Source organism: Aulostomus chinensis, chromosome 9 (assembly GCF_037954235.1).
Source record: "Aulostomus chinensis isolate RoL2024-O1b breed Wild chromosome 9, RoL_Achi_v1.0, whole genome shotgun sequence".
In the NCBI taxonomy this organism is placed as follows: Eukaryota; Metazoa; Chordata; class Actinopteri; order Syngnathiformes; family Aulostomidae; genus Aulostomus; species Aulostomus chinensis.
The window spans coordinates 18,905,120-18,917,253 of NC_141328.1; the positions used below are offsets into that span (position 1 = coordinate 18,905,120).

General features: G+C 43.1%; 1 long non-coding RNA gene across 1 annotated transcript; it reads left to right on the forward strand.

Annotated features, from left to right (window-relative positions):
* Positions 1-784: 784 nt before the first annotated feature.
* Positions 785-6,608, forward strand: LOC147256177 (uncharacterized). Its single transcript, XR_015117743.1, has 3 exons — positions 785-971; positions 4,513-4,572; positions 6,433-6,608. It is a non-coding gene; the product is annotated as an uncharacterized LOC147256177 (long non-coding RNA).
* The last annotated feature ends 5,526 nt before the right edge of the window (positions 6,609-12,134 follow it).

Consider the following 12,134-nt stretch of genomic DNA (forward strand, 5'->3'; position numbering starts at 1 on the left):
ACACAAAGCTTTGCAGCTTGCAGGAAAAGAGACACCACCGCCAGGGTTAGAAAAGAACAGCGAATAAGACAGAAAGCTGGGTTGTTCAACTCAAGTGGGCCTCGCGTCTGCACCCGGTTCCAGAGGCACCATTCAACTTTGGCTCAATCTTGGTATAATATCATGATTTTATTCAGCTATTCGTAAGCACACGGCACTCTTATGATGTCTGTAGAACGTGTGCTGGTGTTGAGGGGGGGGTCAACTATGTTGAAAACACCTGTTAATACATACAAGAAGTAAAATAAATCTCGTGTTAAACCATCTGGAGTGCAGGTATGATCTTAGACTGATTTGAAAGGTAACACTCCTGTTTTTCACACAACTTTCAGACACAGAAATTCTATTCTCTAGAGAATTGAGCTAGGAGATATTAGCAGAGGAACTATGGCATATTCAGGTGTACATTTCATTAACTCGTCGCAGAAAATGAATATTTCATATTTGTCCAAAATGAATTTGACAGGGTCATAAAATGTCACTTGGAGATATTCCAAACATTCTTTGTCACATATCAGGATTAAAAAGGCTTTAATATTTTTTATACATTTAAATTTTAGCAGTGTCACCGTGAAACATGTTTGATCTACTTTCACTCGTTCCATTTGCCATGGATGAGCTCTCCAACTCCCATCTGACTCTCATTGGCCATTGTAGCCTGTTGAGAGAAGATGGGGCACTCTGATTGGTTGAATGAGGTATCAATCAAATAGTTCAATGAATGACAGCCATTTTGACCTGTGTGTCAGAAGGCTGGAAACATGAGCAAAACAGGAGCAGCTACAGCTAGTTATCATGCTAATTCATCAATCAGTGGGCAGAGAGGACACAAAACTTATTTTGGAATAAATGTTATACCGGGTGTGGACTTTAAAGACCTTTGACAATGTAAGACCGTGTAGGACTGCTGGATGAAGTATTCAGCCCGAGAGGTGAGTGGCATTTTTTTTTTTTTTTTTGCTAAACTGCCAGTTATCAGATAAATGCGCTTATTTTGGTTGAAACTTGAGATAGATTTGTTCAAAAGAACTAGAGCTTTGAAATGGAATGAGTACCTCCTTAAAATGAGAATTTTTGTCCGGTTAGCAGAACAGTCCTGGGATGGTGAATGGGAAAAGAAACCACAACCACAACTTCAGTGAAACCAAAACCAGGACAGCAACATGTTTTAATGTTGTAAGAAGACTTGGTGATGGTGACAAACCAGATTCTGAACCCATAATTGCTCCTTTTGCCATCATTGTGTGAATCTTTAAATCGGTATGACAGAAAAGCACAATACCAGTGGAGTTCGTATCCGGTTGTTGCGTACGTTCAAAAATGCAGTTGCTAATAGCTAGCATTAGCATCAATGAGCCCCTGTAAACATCCTCCAGTCTATTTGCCTCGGCCGCGATGAACTAAGAATTTCTTAATTTGTCTCTTTAACCTGAGTGCAGCACCACAGTCGCGTTCCGTGCTTAAGTTAAACTGTGCAGGAGGTTCATTAGCTTGTGAGGAGGAATATGAGATGTCATTCTGTTTACAAGTTGAATACTGAAAACGCTGCATTGAAGTGACTTTAAAGCTTCTACCAAAAGGTGCATATTGCATTTAACGTTATCACTAATAGGTATCTTGAGTTCACTAAACCATTACTTTTTTCTGACTTGGCAATGAAGCCATCTATTTATTATTCGCTTGATGCGACTGGTTGAAGAGCCAGCTACAGTACATATGTTCAGCCTGAGCCAATTACCAATAAGGGCAGAACTGACGAAAAACATCTGTTTCGAAAGTCTTGAATGCATCCGCCACTGCAACCCTGCCTTCTTTTTTTCCAGCCGTATGCTCAGTAATCCACCAACACTTTGATTTAAGGTAAAAATCAACGGTTCTGATTTGAGGCTCACTTGCTACGTGTGGAAGATAACGTCTTTGTCAGATCAAGACAACTTATTGTGAATATATGAAATGCAAAATACACTTTTGGGGATGTAGTGTGGCTTCAAGAGATGTTGAACACCCAATCATATGAAATACAGACAGACATGACCATGTCGCTGCGCACCAGTCAAGTCTGTAAAGACATATTCATATGTGGTGTGCCCTTGAATATTGTTAGGAATGGGGGAAGGTCAGAGACAATCTTCCCAGGGTCCTTTGAGGCCTACCAGCATCCGGGACACCACCTTTGGGAGTCCCGCTCCTTCAGCACTGCTCCCCCTTCGTCTTTCCCTTTCGTTCCCCGCTTTTCCTCTCCTCTGTCTCTACGACCAATTAACTGAACAATAGTGGCATGAAAAATATGGTGTGGGTCTTTTAGGGGCAGCTCATGGCTCAGAAACTATTCTAATGACAGAGAACTGTTAATGCCTAGTAGCTCTGAATAATGGCCGATATGTTGTACTCCTGACAATAAATCTTTAATGTGCTGTCAGGGCTTAAATGAGCCGTGTGACCGACCCTGTTCCTGCCATGTCAAGTCAACTCTGCCATCATCTTGTTTCTATGGTCAGCAGCAGGCTCAGGAATCAAATAGTGTGTGACATTAAACTGTGATATCACGTTGTGTGGAACAGGTATGTGTGTGTGTGTGTGTGTGTGTGTGTGTGTGTGTGTGTGTGTGTGTGTGTGTGTGTGTGTGTGTGTCCAACCTGGTTTTAATTTGGGGTAAGAATGCAGCACACATTTAGATGAACAGTTTACAGGCGTGTACCCGCTGCTTTTAATTCTCGGTGTAAAAAGGATTGCTCATTTGATTCAGTGTTAACCGTGAATTATTTTTACATGTCCCTGCTGTCGTGTGAACAACGAACGCCCCCTCTGAGAAGCTGAAAGTGATTAAGCCTGAAAGAAGAAAGTCTTTGGTTCCACGAAACATTGGTTTCATGGAACTATGAAATGGATCATTCTCTTAACTGTGTAGCCGACTTTTCTTTTAGCTCGATCTGACTTTCATGGTGTAGTGACTACGTTTTCTATTTTTCTCCGTCTGAACTGAGAGGAAACGCAACAGCAGCAATGGAAGTTGTAGTTGAGTATCCACCAGGGCTGAAGGATACAGGGGAGAAAATCTATTTACGATGATTCAGCCACATAATGTCATTGTGAAGTGACCCCCCCCCCCCCCCCCACACTTCCATTCAGTAGTCATCGAGCTATTGTTCAAAAACATGATGAAACATTCCCGCATGTACCATCGGGCTCTTATCTGCTCTATATTTTGATGCAAGGATGACAAGATTTAACAAAAGCTATGTTCACTTTGATAAAATAAGCAGGTTAAATGTATGGAACATAATAACTGAAATGCGTCGCTCACTCCGTCTTGTGAGCTTGTCCAAATTCTTGAATGTCACAAGCACCGCTCCATTTATAAAAGGCAGTGGTAGTTTCAGCGCCACTTGGACATGCGGCGCATCCATCGTGTCAGGCTCTTAAATCATTTTCTGGATTTACATTTAATAATCATCGCGGTGTGTATGAGACATACAGGTTTTGATCTGCTAGTGGAAGTATCTACTCTGTTTACCTCGCGTATCAACATGTGCAGCAGCTGGGCTCATCAGTTTATAGGAACCGCTCTCTCTGCTCGCTGCAGCCATGTAGCGGAGCCCTGAAGCTGGTTTATCCAAAAAAACACAGAGAAACAGATTTGTTACTTCATGAAACCTGTAGTTTCATAAAGTAAGGAAATAACGAGCCATCATTGGGAAATCCATGATGTAGCATCTCCCTCCTCTTCTGTTTCTAGCAGACTCGGCACCACTTGGCGCATTGTTGTTGGTGGGCGTACGCGGAGTGGCCTCGTGTCATTGATTGGTCAGCATGACTGCCTGTCATATAATGTAAAATCCTCAGGCAGACACGCCAACCTATGGAATTACAAACCTAGATCATCTGCAGCCTGTGTGATTAATCCTGTTGTCTCAAAATTCAATTTTGATTTATAACTGATACCCGTTCCGGCCAAGAATCCGCCAGCGAGGGACCCAAGTGTGGTGTCAGTGTAAACTTTGGATGGGACATCAGATCAGGAACATCAGAATCAGGTGCAGATGTTGACACATGCAGATCCACTTACCCATCCAGATCCCAATCCATTTCTTTTTTTGCACGGGACCATGAAACCATCATAATGTGAAACATTTAACCGATCCGTACACGTTCCAAATAAAAGCAGTGATTCCCAACCTCTTTTAAGCTATGTACTTCCTGAAACCTTCTGCTTCCTGTTGTGTACCCGCACTACCGCCGCGGATGGCACCGACCACCAGGGTGTCAGCCAGCACAGCTAGCATTAATGCTAGCTCTCTCAGATGTGGTACCAGACGCCCGGAACAGATGATTTCTTCACTCCGGACTCTGTTCTGCTGACCCGTTGCTGCTTCTAAAAGTTTCTGACGCTTGCATGTGTGTGACGAGATAGTTGAAGCCATTGATTGAACAAGTTAAGCATATTGGGCACTAAAGGATCTTTTTTTTTTTTAGGTCTACCGACTGGACACGTCTCCAGCAGAGCTGACCTCGGCCCAACTCCGCCTGTCATTGGTTAGTACTCTACCATAAACCCCCGGCAATTATCAAATGTTTATCATCCTTGTACCGTGTGTGTTATGAATGTGTTGGCATTTCAGTGAAACGCTTGATTGAAAATAGAAAAACATCCTGTCGGTGATGGAACTGAATGAGTACTGTGATAAAAGCTGTTATTACAAATGTCGTGGTCTGTTGTGGGCAGCTTCTCGTCTCCTTTAAAAAGAAATGAAAGTACAGGTGTGGAGTAACTTCAAATGATGGCTTTGAACAACAGAGGCTGTGCTCCTTTTCAAGGACTGCTCTGCTATTTGCACGCTGCCAAGAACTTTGAAAAATCGACATGCCTTTCCATGCGTCTAACAATTGAGTTTTTGCTACAGCGCAGCATTAATTTGCCCTTTTTATTCCTCCTCCTCTACCTTTTATGCCCTACCATCCTCTAGCTTGTCTTTTTTCCCCTCCTCCACCTCTACTTCATACTCCCCGAGTCCCAATTCCCCGTTTCTCTCCCCGTCACAGACTCCCCAAGGATTTGAGGCCGTCCTCCTCCCCCGAGGAAGACGCACGTATACAGCTTCAAACACACGCCAATATCTTTGTCTCATCCCTTTATCCTCCTTCTCCACTCCTGTCCCAGATGTACTCCATCCCATGAGAAGGACCCCCCCCCCCCCCATTGAAAAAGAAATAATAAAATATCACCCCCAATCCTCACCCCCCAACACACACACTCGCATGCTCCAGCCTTGCTCTGTTGAGGGGAAGTGGAGCTGATGAATGTGCTGGGGCAGATGTGGATGAGAAGAGAGCAATTAAAATCTCCTCTGCTCTCCTTTTCTCTCCTGATCCAGAGGGAAAACCAGGAGACAGAGATTGTGTCTGGCACACACACACACACACACACACACACACGCACACGCACACGCACACCTTATCTCAATTTGAGAAACCTATTTTGAAGACTGAATAAGACAAAAGTACCACTGGCCATTATGGGACCCTGATTCTCAGAATAAGGCATACTGAGGTCAAATATATGTAAAAAATTATACATATATATATATATGTGTGTGTATATATATATATATATATATATATATATATATATATATATATATATATATATATATATATATGTGTGTGTGTATATATATATGTATATATATATGTGTGTGTATATATATATATGTATATATATATATATGTATATATATAATTTACACACACACACTGTGGTGCAGTTTTATTCATTATTTGGAGTAAAGTTGTTGAGGCAGATTTGACTGGCGATTCTACACATTGTATTTTTACATTACCTGACATTGTTTAGTCAAGTCAAGTCAATTTTCTTTGTGTAGCACCAAATCACAACATAACTTCTCTCATGACACTCTACAAGTAGAGCAGGTCCAGTACCACACTCCTTCAATGAATCTACACCCAACAATTCTCCATGAGCAGCACATCCTGCAACAGTGGTGAGGAAAACCTTCCTTTTAACAGGCAGGAACGCCGAGCAGATCCAGGCTCAGTGGGGACGGCCTTCTGCTTTGACCGGTTGGGGGGAAAGAGAGCAGGAGAGCAGGGCAGAGACAAAGACAGATAATGGAGGAAGACAGATATACAGAGGGAAAGAGAGGGACAGAGACAAAGACAGATAATGGAGGAAGACAGATATACAGAGGGAAAGAGAGGGACAGAGATAAAGAGAGAGAGAGTTTAGCTGACAAAACCACTAAAAACCTGCTCCTTTTGACCTTTGTCAACACAAGTAAGCTGGCTGTGTTTTAACAAGCTATGATTCTAAGAAAAGAAGAAGAAAATCTAAGTGTTCTGAAGGGGCTTTTTAATCAGACTAAGATGTTTGTTTAGAAAATGCTCCAGTTGTATCCTGAAGAGGTGTGTCTGTGGGACACCGACGTCCAGAAAGAAGAAGAGAACTTGTTCCACCGGTGTGATACACGCATGTATGATGCAACAGACATCCCTCTGTCTTTCATTTTTGAGATTCAACTGGTACTACTCCAAAACTCAAGTTGTAGGGATAATTTGCTGGGCTTCACGTTGAAAGCTATTCCTTGTCCAAACCGGAGAATTCCACTCTTTCTTGGAAAATGCTCATCTGGCCCTGTCCCATCATCATTCACTCTCCAATCAGCGCAATCAGGCAGGCCCAGTGCAATCACTGGGTCCAACAAATGGAGCTAAAATGATTGGTTTATATTGTCAGTATTCTACAGAGATGCTGAAGCTCCCCAAAAAAGTTTTTTCTCACTGAGTAGTTATTCAAGTTTTTCTGGGGCTGTAATGATACGTCTAGGATACAGTACATATTCTCAGAGTTCTCCTCCTGTCCTGGTTGTTTGGACGTGTCCACTTATATATTAAAAATACCCAATCATGCCAGGCTGGGATCAGTGTCTTTATGGTGGCTGAGCGGGGTCTTCTCATTGTGACCAATTAGTCTCCTGGGGCTTGTTATGTAAGCACATATGTCAGGGACCAATCGCTGCAAAAATGACTGCTCATTAAAATTAGCTGTAACTTTTCCTGCACTAACTGGATCTAAACTTTGCTGCAAAGTTCAGTGCACTTTTATAATAAGCTATTAATGGCATTTGAGCAACAAAACATGCAAAATTGAAATATATACAAACTTTAACTTTGGTTCTGAAAAGTATGACTGATAAAGCTGGAAGTAAGGTGGTTTTACCAAACCTTTTTTTCCCCTCCTGATCTTTATTTGAAACAGATCTTTTGAATTATTAACCATTGTTTATATCAGAAATCCAGTTTGCCCGTCAGTGTCCTTGGACGCGATGATGCAGTTCCCTCAAGGTGAGAGTCAAGACAGAAATGGTTGCACCACAGCGATGTTAGCGGATGGAGACTACATCGCTGTCAAAGCCGTTATGAAAAGATTTTTTGGGATTAATGCTGTAAAAACACAGAGACGTTGTACCTAGACAGTGTTTCTGCGAGGTGTCGTAGGTGTTCAACCAACTCGATGAGGGAAACGTTTCGAACGAAGGCTGAGAAATCTGTTTCCTGGTGCTTTTTCTCCCTCTTTCTAAACAGGAATGTGAAATACAAACTTCGCAACTGTTACATACGCACTTTTGAACAAGTTTTTAATGAGATGAAATAAAATGATTCCATCATTCAAGTCATGATCATGGTTTGTTTTTTTGTTGTTGTTTTTTTGAAAGTCATGATTACAGCAAACTGAGAAACACATGGGTGGCATCGCTAGCTTAACAGCAGCAAGGTGTGCTAATGCTAGCGGTAGCTACCGGTGTGCTGTGCTAGCTAGTCTGGTTCCTCTTAAAAACGTGTCACTGCACATTTCATGTGTACCCACTGTAGGAAACACCTGAGCTGGTGGTGAATTCCTGTTACTGCAGGCTTTAATGTCTGTAGAGCTCAAATATGAGATATGAGGTCCTGTGAGCAGGATGTACTTGGAATAGTGTTTATATCCAGTTTTCTTCCCACTCAGGTCAAGCTAGCTGACCAGTATCACTGGACAATATTCTCTGTACTGTGATCAGTTGCCAAAGTGGGATCCTGGCCAAACTGAATTATGATGTGAAATGAAATGTAAGTCAGGGTCAGACTACAAAACTCCTTTTATTGTTTTAAGGATATATACTTGCTTTCCTTTTTCAAAGCAAAAAAAAAAAAAAGTAAGTTTCCCAAATAGGAATAGCAACTTTTCAGAAAGGGGGTTTCATTCTTGTTTCCTCACGGATAGTCCCAAACTTTGTCTTCAATCCAGTATTGGCTGATGCTAGTTGGCACCAAAGCAAATACAAGTCCAACAGAAAGTTGTTCTTCAAGTCTTCTCCGTTTTCTGCTGATAGATTGCTAAGGCTAATCTTGGTTTTCTACTCTGGTACAGCCGTGCGCTGCCTATACTTCTGATGGAAATGTGTATTGTGTAGCTTTGTTTATTCACTCTGAACAAGTTTTACCTAAAATTTCCTTGATCATTTGCAAATGGAGACAAACATTTTTCCTGATTTATTATTTTCTGTCCGAGCATAACATTTGGCATCTTTTTGTCCACGTAAATCCCCCACCGGTTTGCTCCTCTTCTTTTTTCCAGGAACAGTTCCACTCAGCAGCATTCATGATGAAGGTCCTATTGTTCTTGCAGGTATACAGGACAACCTGTCCTGCGCTACAGCATAGCATGCCCCCCCACACACACCCCCATACTCACCCAACAAAGCAACCCTGCCTCCCTCCCAGCGGGGGACTTATGCCATGTGGTGATGAATAGTCAGATCTGAGGCAGGAGGACGCACAATGTAGGTCGAGCTCCAGGGGTTGTCGTCTACTGGTGTGTATATGTGTACGTACATAGGTGTGTGTGTGCGTTGAGGCACTTGGTGGTGGTGGGGGCTGCTGCTCTCTAGTGAATGGTGGTGTTGCAGGGGTGATGGAGGGTGCATATACCTGCTACAGCATGATATATTGGGTGTCCATACCCCCTTATACACCTGTTCCCGCTGCTAATTCCGTCTCTGCCTTACACAGAATAACACACACACACGCACGCACACACACACACACACACACGGTGGGGATAATCAGCTCATTTGTTATGTTGCAGTTAAATTAGTGTATGAACATATGCATGATGATGAACTGCACTGCACCAGAGAGAACCTTGTTCGGTGGGACCGCAAAGTCGCACACGGGAAAAAAGAAAGGGATGGATAATGACAGCGAACTGAACTTCAATGACTTTGAGGTCAGAGGAAACTGGGGAGCACCAGCTAATGTGAGGCTGGAATATGGAGGTCATGCTTCCACAGTTGTTCATATCATGGATTTTGAAGCTTTCGTGTGCAGGATTTTACTCTCCATTTTCAGCTAACACAATCACCAATGTGGGATTATTCTGGTTGAAACCAGACGCAACCAGCAAGCTAAAGGACCTGGCAGTTCCACGTTTGATCAGTTTCACATCAAGTGTCTGAGAATTTAGCTCACTTATAATTCACCTGAAACGTTGTTTGTTTCAAAATGGATAGTCCACTGAATGCGTACGTGACAGCTGACCACGTCTGCCTTATCGAAGGTTTTCACGCGAATATTTGAGCCAATGTGGCAGATTTGTTCTTGATCCCGGTGGAGCGCATTCCTCGACAATTTGATCCGTGAAAACTGCGATGACAAAAACCCCGGTAATTGTTGAACTGTGTTGCGAGGAGTGAGGTAAAGGGGGGGGGGAAGCGAACACTGAGTGTTGCAATTTTATCAGTTGATGCTAGCTCTGAAGCATCAAAACCGCAATGTGCAGCTAGCATCCAAAGTAGCCGCAGCCCTGCTAGCAGTGATCGTGAGACTGTTTCCAGTTACACCAAGGATGATGATTATGAGGAAGATGTCATTTTGTTGTTGTAGTACATGCATCCAATAAATTGGCATCCAACCCGTTCTCAAGGGAACTTTCAAAAATCCCAAATGTTTGAGTATGGATTATTCCGTGACTTGGAGGGAGGCTTTTTGCTTCGTCACATTACAAACTTCCCTACATAGGGCCTGGATATTTTGTGGTAAGTGTGGAAATTGTGGCCTGGTGAATAAATTTGAGAACAGTTTAACACTCACCAGTCACAACTCCACTCATTAACGCCACGAGGTGAAACACTGAACTGACCAACACAGATAAAGTACTCCAGGATTTGCTCCACGATTTGGATCCACTCCAACATTCAATTCCTCAGGCCCCGCTACACCTCTGTCAAGGTGAATGAAAACCTTCCCATATGTCAGACAACAGAAGAGGAAGAAAAAAGCATTTTGTCATTTTACAGAACACAGAATTTGTTGAGTGCAGAAATTATGCAACAGGAGAGCATGATGGCCGACTGCTCTTTATTGCAAAGACAGCGTGTCACTTTTTCTTATATTAACCCTCAAAAACACTCCAAATGTTAACTCAAAGGTTAATACATGTCACACGAATCTTGTCAGTGTTATAAATTTTGCAGTTAGTTGGATGTCTGTGGCGACGAAACATCATTAAATAATAACCTCAAACTGTGACACGTGAAATGATTTCAGAATTGATGTCACATTTCGGAGGCATTAGTGACATTAATCTTGTGTGACAGCATGGTGGGATTCTTTTTTATCACACACTGTGTGTTTTGAACAGAGCATACAGGATTCACTCTAAGTGTATGAATGTCAAAAAACAGCGAAGAATGACACGTAGCACAGAGAGAACAAATTCAAGGATCGAGATTCTTGCCCTGGGAATCCTGCCTCTGTCTGGTCAACCATAAACTTCTGCTTTCCTCGCGCGGCGACTGGCATCCTTCACTCTGATTAGAAGTGACTTCAAGCAACCTGTGGTAACTTCAGCTGTGGTACAAATGCTGAACCCCAACTCTCGCCTGTAGCCGCTGGGATAGGCTCCAGTCCCCCCGCGACCCTTAACAGGAATAAACGGAAGACAATGGGTGGATGGATGGATTCAGGAGCAGCTGTGCTTTTTTGCTCTTCAGTTGCAGTTGTTCATGTTCAGCATCACACAAAGGTCAGGCAGTTCTTTTTTCACATGAATTGGAGGCAACTGACCCCTGCTAAGGTTAGCTTGCAAACACATTTAACGTGATTTGGAAAAGTTATCATGATGTAATTTTTCAGACCTGTCAAAGATGCCACGGGAACCTTCCTTCTGCAGTGTTTTGCAGTATTCTTTTTTTCCCACATTTCCTTTCCCTCTGATCTTCCGTTTCACCCGCCAACATTTCAAAAAAGTTGATGGCCATGTGCGTTACGATCGACTGAACTCCTCCACGGCTTGAGAAGCATTTCCGTGGCCAGTAGTACCTCAGTCTGATTGTCAGAGCGAGATCAACTCATCCCCCGCTGGCTAGATCCTTGCTGGTCCACCTGACTGTTGCAGCAGTTGTTGAGAGACATTGATTGTGTTTTTGCGGGGCAGATTTCTCTTTCCCTTTTTCATCTCTTCAAACTATCCATTTGCGGCCTGAATCATTCTACAGCTGTTCTTCATCTTCTAAACTGTCAGCCGTCTACGTCTCCTCTTCCTGGCGCAACACTGTATTGAAACAGCAGGGATACCCCTCTCACCAGCCCGTCCCCCAGTGGTTTTTCCTCTCCCCTCTCTCATCTGCCTCTCTTGTGTAATGACCTCAATCTGTCTGTCTTTGTTAGCGATCGTCTGCGACAATAATTCTGTATTAGACTCAAGTGGGAAAAGCTTGAAGTGGCATCTTTCGCCTGCTCTCTCTCTCTCTCGGTCAATCCGCCGCCGCTTTTATTGGCAGGGCTGTTTATCACAAAAAGGATTGCAGAGGCAGTATTCAAAATAAGCAAGAGGAACATGTGTACAACAGAGTGCAGACGCCGCACATGCTGTAAGCTTTAGCAGGCATGAGCGACGTGTGTGCGGTGCTACAGACACACGCGAGTGTGTAGTGTGTGTGCGTGTGTGTGTGTGTGTGTGTGCTCGCACGCATGTTGATTCAGCACAGTATCTGAGTCTCTGCCGGCCTCGCAGCTGAACAAAACCAGACAAAAACGTGGTA